At 40.2% G+C, this 16,654-nt stretch overlaps 1 protein-coding gene across 4 annotated transcripts in view; it reads right to left on the minus strand.

Annotated features, from left to right (window-relative positions):
- The window catches only part of LOC139612731 (F-actin-uncapping protein LRRC16A-like), a 73,135-nt gene that overhangs the window by 44,739 nt on the left and 11,742 nt on the right, over positions 1 to 16,654 (minus strand). The gene's annotated exons all lie outside the window — the stretch shown is intronic.

Here is a 16,654-nt window from a genome sequence, read left to right on the forward strand (position 1 = left end):
TTTATTGGAACACTGAGTGAGACCACCATAGGTCAGTGTGGTTTTCTTGATTTCTTGCTTGTGTTGCCTCTGCCTGCTGAGCAAATAAGACACCAACTGCCATTGTTTATTAGAGCACATGGTGAGGACTGAGTTTGCTTCTGTTGCTGAGCCATGGAAAAAAAGAGTCAGGGCTTGATGAGGCATAACTGGAATAAATAAACTTGACATTCCAAACCAGACAAACAGCCTTGATTCATTGAGATGCCATAGAGTGGGATATTGTTATAGCAATGATTTGCACAAGTCATGCAACTAAGAATGTGTTAACCCTGACAAAGATGCAATTTCAGGAAAGAGGCCAGTGCTGCGTATATTGAGCAATCCAAACACTGACTCTCTTGTAGTCTCTATAATACATCATTGTACACTCACATTGCAATATCAAATTCTCTAGTAACAACTTTAGTGTACCAAAATGAATTATCATTAGGCACCATAAAATAATCCATCAGAGGATCAAAGGTAAAGACTTATAAAACCAAAACAAGTTCAATGTCTGATACAAAGTGAAGCCAAAGAGGCCAGAAGTCGGATGCCATGACACTAGATTAGCTCTTGTTAAAAAAAAAAAAAAAAAAAAAAATCACAACACACCCAAGGCCTGACCTTTAAAACCATTAATGGGAAATTATCATCAACCTCTTTTCAGAGAAAACTCCCTGGTAGGTCAGCAAAGACACATAGCAAGAAGGGCTGCAACTAACTGTTGTTTTTATTATTATTCACTATTTTCCCCCATTTATCATTTAAAGTGGTCTCTAAAATTCAGAGAAAAATATGCATTCATACCTCATTTCTAGAGGAAATTGTCAAAGATTGCTTGATTTGCCCGACCAACAGTCCAAAATCCACAGATTTTCAGTTCACTATCACAGACAACTAAGAAAACCAACGAACATTCACATTTTAGAAACTAGAATCTGATTTTTTTTGAGGGGGGATTTTTTTTTTGTTGCTGATTAATTGTCTGTAAAGTGAGATGCAATGACCTTTGCTGCAAACCGTCTCTTACTCTTTTCTTTTCTCTCTGCACCGATGGCATGCATGTGATAACTGTCGTGTTTTGAATGCTACAAGAAAAAGATGAAGGTTAGAAGCCACAGGAAACAAATGCCAATGGATGACACAGGGAACATAAAGAGCATAAAGAGCTTGGGTAGGAGTAGATGAAACTGACATCAAGGAGATGAAATGAGAGGGAGCAGAAAGACTGATCAAAGGTGAGAGAAAACTGGGAATGAGGTTTTAAAGCAGAAGAGCAGAAGATAAAATAAAAGACTACAAAGGAGGGAAGGGGGGGAGAGCACAGCATACTAACAAGTCCCAAATAAACTATGACTGGTAAGAAGGGCAGGGAGGGAAAGAAAGCAGGAAAGGAGGTAAAGAGACAGCATGAGAGAAAACAAGATTAAGGAAAGTCTATGAACAGTAACAATCTTTTTAAAAGACGTGAAAAAAGAAACAGCAGGATTAGAGACGGGGTAAAAGGATGAGAGTACAGTATCTCCCAGCCCTCTGTGTCGCAGATTCACAGGCAGGTTCTGTGTGGCTTGATGTGATGGAGACAGACAGGCAGGCCTGTGTGACCAAAGATAACCTCTCCTAAAGAGCACCAGTCACCACTGCTGCGATCAACTCGCCCTCTCACTTTCAGTTTTTCTGTTGTCTATAATACATACTATGTGATGGAACCTTTTAGCTTCACTTGAGCTAAATCTCCATTAGATGCTGTGAATGTTTATTTTTAAAGGATCATTTTGGTTTATTATAGCTTGAGTATTATTTCCATAGGTTTGAGCTTTGTTTCTATTAGTTATTATTGTGATTATAATCATTATGATTATGATTATTTTAATGATGATGATGACTATGGCTACACAAACTATGATGAGTAATTTATGTCGAATTTGAAACAGAAAACAGTAAAAGATGAACAACGTACACAATGTACTAGCTAAGCTGGGAATTCATTAAGGGAGCACTTCAGTGACATTAAAATAATAATTGTTTTATAATGTCTCTTGTGCTCTGAGGGACTTTCCAAAGTTAAGCAAAGAAATGACCCTGATGACATCATCAGGGTTATTTTGGACTCATACTAAGAACTATAAAAAGCTCAAACTCTGCTGCACAGATTTTGACCACTTTTTGAAAAAAAAAAAAATCTGTCTCTTGTGAGTCCCCCTGCTTTAGAGAAGTACAATAATAAATTGTTGGAGTAGCCCTTTAAAAGCCATCTTATCATCTGACTCCACATTTCTTGAAATGTCAAACCTCTTTTTTAGCAATACTGCTCTGCTCCCAGATCTCAGCAATCACTTTGGTTAAAATAATGTTATCATTATTGAGCTAACATAAAATACAGGTCCAGGTTGTAATGAACTGGAATTATTCTTCAGTCACATTTTATAGTACACAGAGGAACAGTAGAAGAGTGGTCAGTAGGACATGCAGCTCTGTGGTCTGTATGATCTCTTTGTGGACATAAGAGTTTGGCTGCAGAACATCAAAGTTGGGTAATAGAAAATATCCCCGGGCTGTGTGACACAAGAACCCCTCCTCCTTTTTATCCTCTATAGATGAAGCCCTGGTTGTGTGTGTCCAGTGGCAATGGGTAATGATTTTAGTTCTTAAAAGTACAAGTGATAAACACCTGGATTTAAAGAAGGAATGGTACAAATCAATGCTCCTATGGTTTCCAGGAGCTGAATAGGAGCTGCCATCATACCCTGCAATGACCACAAACCTGCTGACTGTGAGTGAAGAGGAGGTACTAACTGTCCACTTTTCTGTGCAGTACCTAGTACCTAGAAAATCAATTAAGGCTTTAAAGAAATCAGTAAACAGTAGTCAGATACTATAAAAAAAGGACACAAGGACATTTTCTATGACTGCTCCTTTCAACTTATTAAAACCATTTTAAACATACTTTGACTCCTGTTGCCACAGCCTCTTGGATTTTCCTTTAGTTTTTCATTCCACCCATCCTCCTCCTGTCAATGCATGACTGCCCTCTGCACTTTCCCAGTGCAGTGCTCTCTCCATCTGCCCTTTAGAGTGGACAAAGCCATAACGCCCCCGTTTCATGACCCCCCCTCTCCCTCTCTCTGCTCCCGTCTTAAGTGGACTTAAAGCCTTGAGCCTTCCCATCAGCCAATGATTTCACAGCAACCACCATCCCGCCTTTAGCTCTACTCAGCCAACCAGATGGCAGCAGCATTGGAGCATGTCTACAAGACCAGAGAGAGCATCTGCTATTTCTCTCTCTCTCTCTCTCTCTCTCTCTCTCTCTCACACACACACACACACACACACACACACACACACACACGCACCAAACTGGTGGCTGATACACAAGATAACTGCCACAGGCTGTAAAGCACCATTTGTCTCCTTGGCCTGCAACATGCGCGCGCGCGCACGCGCGCGCACGCACACACACACACACACACGCACACACACACACACACACACACACACACACACACACACACACACTGCTCTGCCAGAGAATTTCTAAGCTAAATCCATTTTATTATGAAAATCTGACAGACTTCTTTCATAAATTGTTTGTGTTATTTTGTTTGGATAAATAATATCATGTTCATACCTATTTAACTGAATGTAAAACACACACTTATCATTATTTCAGCTTGACAAACCCACACACCCACACACACACTAAAGACACAACATGAGATAGTCAACAAGATCTTGAACCCCATTACAGGGTCAGTAATAGACACACAGGCCTGTGAACATTATATTTCTGTGTGTGTGTGTGTGTGTGTGTGTGTGTCCACTGTGCAGTCCATTCACAGGACTACCGTTCCCAGATTATCTTTTTTTCTGTCAAACTGTCAACCCCACCCACCCCCCTCCCTCCCGTTTACCCACCCCACATGTGCCAGTCGCACACATTGTGTTACTATGGTAACAGCTAGCCCACACCACACACACACATTTGTGAAGACACACAAACATTGATAGATACTCACACATGAAAGTAGCATGCTGCAGTGCCAAGCCTAGCTTCAGAATGTCAATGAGTTTTCAGCCTATCAAACAACATTCACGCTGGCCTACAGTTACACTGCATCTCTGTAGGAACCAAAGCAATACAGAGCAGTGTTTGATCCGCAGTCATTCAGCTGTGGCAGCACTCAACCACAGGAAATCAACCCCTGCCAAAAATACTTTCTTCATCCATCACGTCCTGGTGTGCATTTACACTCTATGGCGAGAACATTTTCTTAAAAAAAAATTCTGGTGGCACCAAAGAACATGATAAAAAATGCTAACAACAAATGCTTCACATTTGACCCCCCAGAGTTATGCTTGATACCTCTCACATATGTGCAGTGTCTCAATTTTTCTTTATTCTGTCATTGAGGAAAAAGTTTGACATTATGAATCAAAATTATGAAAACGTTGGATAAAAAATATGAAATTCATGTTCATGTCACGCATTACTTATTTTTTGCCACTGATGAAGGCCTGTACTTCACTTTAATTCTCCTTGAGCTCAGCACAGAATTTGACACAGAGGACCACAATGTCAGCTATCTGAAAAACTGTCGGCTTCAGTGATGCGGCTCTGTATTGGTCCATCTCATATCTGTCTAACAGGTTCTTCTCTGTGGTGCTTGGAGAAGCCTCCTTCTCATGCTCCTCTCCTTTGTGGGATCCCATAGGGATCTTCTGTTGACCCCCACCCCTACTATATACATACGATAACTGGGCCAAATCATATACAGGCATTTATTTCCTTCGCTATGCAGACTATATACAACTGTTTCTTCAATTAAAGCCTGGTACCACCGATGTGTCCTCTCTTATGCCCTGCCTTGAAGAAACTAAGTAACGCTTGTCCGATAATTTGCTGAAGCTGAATGACTCAAAATATATTAAAAATAATTTGAATTACACCACCAGGCTTTTGAGATGTTCTAAGAGAAGAGCCCACCATACAAATTCCCCAATTTGGCAGGGCCCAAATTATGTTTCCAAAATCTCAATTTATCACAAAATGGTCTGAGCATCTAAGACAGGTAAACTCAACACTCCTTAAAATTCACTTTTATCTTATGGCTTTTTCTTACCTGATGATATTTGTTTCAATTATTTATCTTGGTTTAGTATCATGTTTTTCATTTATTACTTTTATTCCTGTTTTTTACTATAAAGGCTTCTGAGAGAGAGAGAAAGAAATGGGTCTACATCTTACAGCTGTAAGATGTAAATTGTAGACCAGATGTGATGAAGTGATCAGTGACCGCCCCATCACCTGAGACAGAGAAACCCAACAGTCCCCACCCTGAGCAAGCACTTGGCAACAGCGGAGAGGAAAAACTCCCTTTTAACTAGAAGAGACCTCTGACAGAACCGGACTCAGGGTGGGCGGCCATCTGCCTTGACCGGTTGGGTTGAGAGAGAGAGAAATGAGAAATGGGTCTACATCTTACAGCTACCACTGCTTTGGCGGGGGGGGGGGTCAGTTGCTGCTGAGGGTCCAGGTGGCTTGCTTGGTTCTATACCATCTTTTCCAGGGGGGCTTGGGGGAGATGGGTCTTCATCATTGGGGTGACTGGTTCCTGGCTGAATGGAGGTCTTGGTATCAGCTTCATTACCAGAGTTTGAATGATCACAGTAATATTTCACAGGATCACACTCTTGGTGTTGATCTTCTTGATCTTCTTTACCGGTGGCTGACTCAATATCCTCTTTGTCACTGAGGTGTGGCTTGAATGAGTCTCCATCATCTGAATCACTGGTGGCTGGCTCTTTACCTTCATCAATGGAAGACTCAATATGAGCATCATTTCCAGTAGAGCTCTCAGTGGAAAAGCATTCATCACTGTAACTCTCACTCTGTTCATTTTCACCTCTGGAATTCTCAGTGTGTGAATCCTCAGCACTGAAATCCTCAGGGTCTGCATCGTAACCAGAAAAAATTAATGAACCTTTTTTTGTCGGAACTAGATGGCTCTTTCTGCGAGTCAGTTGTGAGAGCAGTGTTTGAAAGATTGCAACAACATTTTTCAGAGTCTGACTCTTCATAACTTGAGTCGTAATCTGATTCATCAAAACTTTCCTCACGGGTAATGGTCATGAACTGAAGCGCAGCTTCTGTATAGGAGCTGGTCTCCAGTTCATCTCCCAGGTGAACCATTGTTATGAAATGGTGTTTAAGGGCTTCCATGGGAGTAATTCTGTGATCAGTATCTGGATGCAGGCAGCATTTTAGGAGGTCTAAAAATGCCATCCTGTCTTCATACTCAACATCATCGCGTTTTGCTGGACATCTCTTTACTGCATCCTCTAAATTACTGCACAAGTCAAAAACCCTGTCAAAAACTAATGGCTTAACACCAGTTACCTCCTCGTACTCCTCTGGTGTCCTAAGTCTCCAGTCCTCGTCCTCATCCAAGGTGAAATACATCCAGCTGTATTTTCCATCAGTCAGCTTGTGATCGTCTGGCTGACCGAGCAAGTGTAGGAATGTTTTCATCCAGTGATATGTACAATTGCCAGGGAATAGGTTCATATCAAAGTACATGAATGCCATGACGCAGCCCACTCCCCACATATCAACTGATTCAGACAGGGGGAGACCCAAGGTTACTTCTGGAGCCCTGTATGAATTGGCCTGCATGACCATTCCAACCTCCACTTGGCTCACTGGAAGGGCCAGACCAAAGTCAATCAGCTTGATCTTGAATGGCTGATCCTTGTGGTTCACAAGCATTATGTTGTCAGGTTTCAAGTCTGTGTGCACAATGCCAATACTCTTCAGGGCTTCAAAAGCAACGAGTAGCTGGTGGGTCACAGGCCGAATTTCATTGAGACTCAGCTGCAACCGCTTCCTCTCCTTCATCAGGTCCCAAAGGCTCCTGTCTAGCATTTTGAAGGCCAGACAGGAAAGGTTACTGTTCCTGAAATTGTCCATAAATCTTACAATGTTCTTTTCGTCGGGGTCAAGAGCCCCGACTGCCTCTAGCATCGCAACTTCCCTTTGAATGACATAATCTTTAGTCTTTTTGTGGATTTTGATTGCCACATTTTCTAATGTGATTAAGTCCATACATGTGGCGACTTTGCCAAAACATCCTTCTCCAATAAAATCTAATACCATGTAGCGAGTGCTATTGCTGTGGAGGATATCCAGTTTGCTTACCGGAAATGGTGCAGGTGCTTTCTCCTTTCTCCCTGACATTTTTCAGAAAAATGTTTCCAAATACTTGTCAAAAGCAGTAAAGTTCACTTGTCTTACTGTGAAGGCAAACAGAATGTAACTGACCAGGTTCAGATGTAGTTCGATATGTATGTTCTACTATGATGATGTCCTAGATGATGTAATAAAGCACTTCTGAAGATCAAAGTCAAAAAAATCAAAAAGAGTTCTAAATGAATAAGTAAACAAAAACAAACACAAGAAAACTAAACAAAAAAGCCCCAGATGCCAAATACACAGAAGTCTGCACGTTTTTAAGTCATACCACTGAGGTTGAGCACTTTTTGTATTTACTTTCTGTCATGTCAAAGTACACAGTAACTGAAATGAAGAAACAACTTAAAATGTTGTTTACAGTTTTAACTGTTTATATGTGACTAAAAGTTTCAGATTGTTACATTTTATTGTATGTATGAAGAAATTAATCAGAATGTTAAACTAATCTGTTGTTTAACTCCATGTTTACTGCATCTCAGGACCTGTCTGTGTCACTGCCTGTGGTGTTGTACACTGTCTACTTTGTATTTGAATACGCCTTGTAGTATTGTACACAACTTTTTATATTTGAATAAGCCTTGTATAGTTTTGTAGGCTGCCATGTCTATTTCATGTTTGTGTTATTCCTGTGGAAAAAGGCATGGTACTGAGACAGTGCACCTGCCTGTTGCTGTATATCCACTGTGGTACTGAAATGTTCACCAATCGAGTCATGTGAAAGCAGAAGTTTTTCTGTCAAAATGGCCTCACTGTTCAGGGGCTGCATCCTTTGGAGGCTGTATTTGAAGACCGACTGCATCACAGCAACGCCACTAGACTGTCCCATTTCGAGGGCTCCTTTAAATGCAGCTGAGAAATACAGCGATAGAAGCTGTGACACAGCAGGAGGGGTGGGCACAGCTAGGCAAAACCGAAATCCCCTCTAGGCCAGACCGTCTAATTTCGGTTTGGCCTTTGAGGTCCACGATGGCTGACCACGTCCTCTGAAGGATGCAGCCCCTGAAGTGGGACACAGCTGTAGGCTTATATGAAGCTATAGCCGACATATTGTTAGTCTAGCCTTGCATAAATAATGGAAACTGGGGAAGCAAAATCCATCTACCAACATCTCACATCATTTGTTTAATCATTACAAATGCATACCACTAAAAATGACAAACTGTTATATGCAGGACTACACCCTATACCTTAACAGAGCAAGTTGAGTATTTTCCTCTTATTCCCACTCTTTATGCTAAACTAAGCTAGCTGTCTCCTGGCCGCAGCTTTGTAATTACTGGACAGGCATGAGAGTGGTATTGATCTTCTCATCTAATTCTCCTCGAGGTTTCCGGATCACTGAACCAAATTTCAAACTGTTTAGTTAACCTGTAATGTATTTGGTGTAGTCTGAATATGTGCAATATGTCTGATTATGTAAGCATAAGCATTAACAGTCAAATGACTGGTTGGTTGGATTATCGAATTTACATCTCTTATCAAGCAAAAATGGTTAGCATTTTCTGGCTTTTCAAATATGATGATGTGCTGGGTTTCTGTATTTTATATTATTGTAAATTGACCTCTTTTTATGTTTTTAACTAGGATTGGCCTAAACAAGCAAAATAACAGCAGCATCTTGAACTCTGGTAAATTGTAAAGGTCATTTTCCAATATTTATTGACACTTTAAAAATAAATGAAAAATATTGAACAGTTATTTTAATTCTTGATTGATCTCCAGATTACTTTCACAGTGAATCAACCAATTAATTATTTGATCTATAAAAATTGTGAAAAATATCTATCACAATTCCTTGATGGCTATAAAAGATTATTAGAATTATTTGTTCTGTCTAATCCATAAGATATTGACTTTGCTATCATATAAGCCAAAGAAAATCAGCAAATCTTCACATTTGAGAAGTTTGAACCAGCAAATGTTGGCATTTTGGCTTGAAAAATGTTTAATCAGTAATCTAAATTGTTGCCAACAGGCAAATCATGGTATTAGTGAATGGTTTCAGCTCTAAATGAGAATAATCATTAGTTACAGCCCTAATGTGAATAGTGGAAAAAAAGCCACAATTACATTCATCCCCACGCCACTGCTGACACACACTGTTTATTGCATAATTAATGCCAGCATGTCCTGTATGTGTGTATGTGTGTAACATTAATGAGTCATGATGTGCTGGCTGCAAGCTCAAACTGTCAACGCAGCACAGTGGAAACAAGAGTATTTTTAGAAAAAGGGAGTCAGAGAGAGAGAGAGAGATCAGGCGGTGAGACAAGCAGAGTGGACAGCAGAGAGACAGTGAGGCAGTGAGCGACGGGGATGAGGAGGAAGGCCAAAGCAAGTGAAATGACTTAATAGATACTAAGTGCTGTTTCGCTGATAAGGAGCCAAGATTTAAATCCAATCAGTGGGGAAGATATTTAATGAAGGAAAGTGTTTAAAAGCTGTTTCCTCTCTGTCAAAAGCAATGCTGCTGGGTTGACCCCATCTTAGCTTTTGATACACTGAAATCAATCAGCTCTCCCTGGATCCACTGCAGAGGATTTCTCTCCTGCTCTTAACATGTGCTTCTCTGCTTTTCCCTCCCACTCTTTTCTGTCTTAATCTCTTCATGTCCTGACCCTCATTTAGCCCTATCCTCTCTCTGTATTTTTTTAACAGTTGCCTAAAAACTCACTTACACCATATGATTACAGATGGATCAAGATGGTGCTCCTGTAAAACTGCATTCCCTCTGTATGAAATGTATGAGTATTGGATAATTGAACTGTCACTGCACAGAAAAAAAAAAAAAAATCTACAATCCAGCATTCTTGCTCTCTCTGTCTTCCTTATCTCAAACTGGATGCCCAGTGCAGAACTGCTTTCTGTACATGCGTTACAGTCATCACACAACATGCTACCAGACTGCACAGTGTAACCTGAAATTGTTTTTTTTTTTTTTTTTCGATCATTTTTTTCTTGTACCATTCCTTACTGCACCATCTCCCTGTTACTGTTTTCTTGTCTACACAGTACGCATACAAATGCAAGCGTTGCATGTGTGCTTGTGCGTGTGGTGCATGGGCGAGTGTTTAACAGGAAGGCTATAGCTAGGGACAATGGAGAAGGAGCAACACACATACACACCACAGAGATGGTGTAACTCTGTGTAATAGAAGTTTCTCCAGGCTGCTGTTCAACATACAGTAAATTACAGAGGCCAAAACCACCCTACAGCACCAAGGACAAGGTACAAGGTAGAGGTCTTTACGGGTCCAAACTGTTGTTAGTCCGATACAATTTTTTATTTTATTTTTTGCTTCACAGATATTAACTTGGTTAGAAAATTGTATCATCTGTCTATCTTCCTCAATGTTTTAATTATTGACGTCTCTTTCAGGGTCTGTCTCTTTCAGGGTCTGTTGTATCAGCTCTAATATCCACAGGTCTATTCAGACTGGGTCTGACTGCGCTTGGGTCTTCTTCAGATCAGTACTCTTCTTGCAGAAAATGAATTTATGGGTTTAGGTAAGTTGTCCAACTTCGTTTCAAATCAGGTCCACCATTCTGGACACGTGAGGACCTCGAAAGCAAGTCACTGATAAAATACTATTTTCCACACATCAAAACTCCTGATACTTGTTAGTTTGACAATAATGATACTATATCAGGATAAATGAGCTCTTGCAGTCTCAAAACTGTACCATACACATAGCCATTAAATCTGTGAAAACAGCCCAAGAAGGACCCTGACCACATAATTTAAACCTGGTTAATCCCCTCAGCTACAGAGGAAATACACTTCTCTGTTTCATGCCATATGCCTGCAGTGGAAATTGACTCTGAAGCCTACGATAACCACTTATCTTTGTCAAAAGAGTGGGAATACTGAGAAGGAGACTTAGTGTGGCTGCCGCAGGAGAGATCATCATGGTGGGATCTGCTCTGAGGCCAAATTGAACCTAATCTGATTCCAGAAAAGAGCCTCCTAACCGCTCTAAACCCAGGCAGAAAAATCATTGTTTTACAATACATTGATTCGCCACCGCCAAGACAAGTTGCTGACAGTGCAGCTGAGGTCTAGTCCTGTACCGTCTGCCGACTCACACTGCGCCAAAACCACTACACAATGTGAGCATGTAGGACTCTATCATAGCACTGCATGATTCAGAGTGATTTAAAAGCCAAAGTGTGTACATCAGTTCTTCTTTCCGCAGTCTCAAGCAAGACAAAACACATGATATGATAGTCTGGACCTTTACACAATCCAATCATAACATTATTATGATTATTCATTACAGAATTTATAGGAACTTACAATAATAATAATTTTTAAAAAATCCAGAAAAAACCCCGCAAATGCTTTATAATGCAACATTTTTCTAGAAAGAGTTCTCACATAGCAAAGCTACAAATCACTTTGTTTCTTTTCAAATTTTGGACAAAGCCATTCTTTGCAGTGCACATCCTCCTCTCACTGCGCCAGCAGCCAAGCAGAGCATTAAGAGAGAGACATCAATTTTCTTTTTATCACTGCCCTGCTCATCATTATGTGTTTTACTGCTGAGGAGATGAGCACGGTGAGGAACAAAGGCGGCTGACAGTGGTACTTCCTGAACAAATTTGATTGGCTGGTCTCATCAGACCACAGCTGCAGCGAGCTGAGGCATGAATAAATGTGGTGTCTGATTCTGTTACATTTCATGGTTTTTCAGTTGTTTTTATTTTATTTATTTATTTATTTTTTGGGGGGGGGGGTTGTTTTCAGTCAGAATAATATTAAGTGTCAGCAACTATGCACTATGTGTTCAATAATAAATGAGACATATACAATATAAGCTTGATGATTAAAATATATGGACACTCTAGAGGCAATAAAAATTCTTTGTAGCATCTGACAATTTGTCTTTGGACTAAAAACGAAATCCTTTTTTATTGAATTGGTCACAACAGACAACAGCACATTCATAAATGACACCATATACATTATCTCTACATGCTGCCTGATTATTACTGCCTCATTTACAAGCCTAAAATATTCAATCAACTTCCCAAACATGTGTTACACAACTGAGGATGAGCAAGCCGAGGGATTAAATGACTGTTTTCAGATTAGGATTAGTGCAGGTTAGTGAGACGCCCTCTAACATTGGATAGATGTCAGGGTTTTCAGGAACCTGGTGTGAGTGAGAGAGGGGGGCAGTGTCAGCCTGCATGGCGTCCTCTAGGAACCTTGTGCGTGTTTAGGTTACACAGATAAGGAATAATCACAAGGGTTGATCATTCATCAGCATGGCAGCCAGACACAATGGATTGGTTTCTCTCTCTCGCTCTCTCTCTCTCTCTGTGTGTGTGTGTGTGTGTGTGTGTGTGTGTGTGTGTGTGTGTGTGTGTGTGTGTGTGTGTGTGTAGCTATGTGATGGTGAGCCAAGGGTTTTGAGTAAATAGGATATCGCTGCAGACCATAGAGATGAAATATTTAGACAGAGAACACCAAAGAGACCAGAGGTGGGGAGGATGTTATTCTTACAACTCAAGTATAACAAAGAAAACCAAAGTGGAAAATCTCTCTCTAAAACTGAAGTGCAGTGCTTTGTGAAGGAGAGAGAGACATACACAGGTATGACAAAGAGAAAGTGAGGGAGAGAAGAAAGGACTGGCAGAGACAAAGGCAGAGCGAGGAGAGAGGAGGGAGTAGGGAGGGGGGGATTTCGTTCTGGGCTGGTGTTGGCATTACCCACGGTTTCTCTCTGGAGTGGGTAGATAACATCAGTTGGCAGTAATAACACACACACACACAAGCACATGCTCATCGCTGAACACTGATTTAAATGATACAGTTAGTGTGGTTTAGAAAACACAAGCATTACGCAAAGGACCTCTCAAGATTAGGTTTATGTTACCAAAGTACAAAATGATCAAAAGAAGATGATGTAAGACTAATAATGGGTTTCCTGTTAGCACTCTAATGGGCCTTAATGCTTTTTAAAGGAAAAAGACAACAGAAAAACATAGACACTGGCAACATACCCTTAATAGATTGGGAGGTTGCTTGACAGAAAAAAAACATGTAGATGAATTTTAGTGAAAAAATGAACAAATTTCCCGGCTTAAGTAAAATTTACCTTTTTTTTTCAGAAGGCAAATTGGCAAATATGCCTATTTGCAGACAGTCAGATGAGAAGAGCCACTGGCCAGCTTGCTTAACTTAGCACCAAGACTGCAAACAGGGAGAAAGAGCGAGCCTGGTTCTCTCCTCAGGTGTCTCCAGCACCTCTAAAATGTCACTAAATAATACATCATATCTGGTTTCTTTTATCTCTATAAAACCCAAATGACAGTCAGTAGATTTAGTCACATTTGGTTAGTCTTTCTCATTCCAACCATTTCAGAAAAACAGTGTTATATTTTATAGATTTAAAAGATCAATATCCAATACAGCATTTTGCTGACCTGTCAAAATTCATACTCATGATAAGCGCACCCACACACAGAAACATGGTCACACATGATTGCACACAAAGAACCAGAACACAGTGACCAGGGAGGGTAAAAGGTTGCCTATTTTTCTGCTTCATGGGATTGGAACCCACTATCAGCACTGTAAATGTTATATAACAATGTCAAAAAATAAAATGAAACAACAAAATGAAATAAAACAGATAAGAAGGTTAGCAGGTTTTCAGAAGGCAACAATAAAGACTGCAAGGACACCATAAAAACCAACCATGCAGCAAAAGCATATAACATCGCTGGCAGTGAAATCAGTGCAGCGGTTTGCTGATAAACGGCTGCATGTGCATCAGTCCTTGAAGGCAGAGAGAGAGCAAGCTGTCCAACATCATACACATGCCTCCAGTCTCCTCTAATCTGTGTTGGTGGTTTCAAACCCATATATAAAACATAAGAATTAATGACAAACTGGGATCACACAGGCGATGAAAATGACAGGTAAGCCTCTCTGGGACAGTCATGTTATGTTGCCTTATTTTCAATCACTCAGGCTTCAGTGTTTTGACAGAAAAATTCACATTGATTAGATTGATTGTTCTGCGGCTGGTTACTATGACATGGTCCACAAATGTCATTATCATCCAATCAATGCTGTGTGTTGCTGTGACCTACAAACCCCATTCAATTACCCTATAAGAGCAGACTGCTACTGTATCAACCAGACCATTCCATTATAGCACCCAATAGCCACTCTCTCCACAGTATGACCAAGTAGGAATCACAAGGGACAGGACCAGATGGATGCAGATTTTGAACCAAGTCAAAAACCAACATGGAAATAAAAGACAAAAAAAAAAAAAAAAAAAATAGCAGGAGGTCATTTGTCCCATTTGCTCCCGAGGTTGAAACCAGACATATTGGAACTCAATAGTATGGGATTATAAAAACCAAACCTATCACGCCAATGACCTAAGGCAGGGTCAACTATATTACTAACACTGTCTGAGTGACAATGACCCTGACCTATGAGATAATGATGATGAATTGCTGTGGGCGGGGCTTGCATGGAGCCAGGCTATGCGGCTGGTTAATACCTCTCCAGGGAGGTTTTTGTAGGGCATTGCAGGCTGGAAAACATGCAATAACAAAATCCCTATTCAGCCTGGTGGGGCCCAATACAACACAGAGCAGAGACAGATACTCAGCTATTAAAATGTAACAGTGAGTGAACAGACTGCAGGACATAATAAGCACGTTCAACCTTTCCATCTATTCTGAGAGTGGCCACACAGGGAATGGAAATCCTCTCCCACACAAAGACGGACAAGCACACACTTTGCTCAGTGCAAACACACACCACTGTAAGCTGCACGTATTCAGAGAAATTCACAGGAATTCACTGAAATTGAACTACAATCTGTGAAGAGATGTAGTTTTCTGCTGTTCTGTGTATTAACAGGAAGTATATGGCTACAACTACATATGATGCCAAGTTATTTTAAACAAGTGTACAGTGGATATACTGATATTTGTATGTATTTGAGCCAAAGCTGTATTCATTTTCATATGTTATGATAATTTTTTACTTTCTCTTCATTCTTGACTCTGCCCCAGGAGGGCACAGATTACATTGTTGCCATGTCTGATGCCTTGCAGTAAAGAAAGACAGTCCTTGTTAACTATACAACACAACACTGAGTCAGACCCAGTACTTACACACACAAACACACACACAATGAGAACCAACCCCATAAAGAATTCCTCCTAATTAACCTGCTCATTCAGCTGAATCAGTTCCAGCACTTTACAGAAACCAAACCACTCCTAAGAGGAGGTTGAAAAAAAAAACAGTCTGATAACATGGTGTAGATGCACCCAGAGGTAAAATGACATATTCTTACGAACCAAAACTAGCATCTGTATTCAGCATATTCTGACAGATGATAGCTTCAGGTTGAGGGGAATCAATAGAAAGTGTGTTCATCCTATTTAAATACATGAGGAGATAACACCTTGCTCTGTTTGACGAGAAGCAAAGAAATATACCTAATGAGATTATTTCAGACTGGGAACACTGAATGTTTAAATATATCCTTATTTGAATCTGTGTGCGGAGGGAACCAAGTTAACATTGATGTCTCACGGCAACAAGGTGGAAGATCCCACCAGGGCCAACAGGGACCTTTCTGTGCTGGAGTGTGTGTGTGTTTCCTCTCTCATGCTTTAAGTGAGGTGAATTGGAAACCAAAAATTTCCTGGTGATTGCATCCGAAAGGGTAAGTGTGATCCACAAGCCAGATGCAAAAACACTCCATGAAAATTCTCAGTACAGGCTCTGTAGTTTTTAAGAAATAATATCGGCCTTTTTAAAACTTTTAATAGAAGTGAAATAATTAGTAATTCGTCATCCTCTGACCATTGATTAATTTTTTTAAAAGTCAGTTTTCAGAGATTTACCAATTCCAGCTTCTCAAATCAGAGGATTTGTTGCTTTTTTAACCTGTTTCATATATTGTTAATTGAACATTCATGGATTTTGGACATTTGGACATTTTCTTAAAATCAATTAGACATTAATAGAAAGATCAGTGTCACATGTATCCATCATTTTTTGGGTGTAGGCTGTGTTTTGTCTCCTGTTTATGGTCTACATACCAGTGAAACCAAACCTGAATTGTTAAACTCAAGAGTAACAATTCATATGTCCATTTTCCACTTCAACTTAACCCTTCTCTGCATCATAGTTATCACTTAAAAATGTTTTCATGAATTTAATTGGAAGAGTCCAATCTAGTCCATTTGGCCAAACATAAATCATTAAAGACGACACTATAGTGGATTATATAGTGACTGCAGTGTACTCAGCAGGAAAATAGTGACCTGTTTGACACATTTGTTCTGCCTGGTTAGCTCTGACTGTCAGCCCAATTATATTAATAATCACCACAG

The sequence above is a fragment of the Trachinotus anak genome, unplaced genomic scaffold (assembly GCF_046630095.1).
Source record: "Trachinotus anak isolate AG129_WGS33_773 ecotype Australia unplaced genomic scaffold, CSIRO_AGI_Tana_v1 ptg000032l, whole genome shotgun sequence".
In the NCBI taxonomy this organism is placed as follows: Eukaryota; Metazoa; Chordata; class Actinopteri; order Carangiformes; family Carangidae; genus Trachinotus; species Trachinotus anak.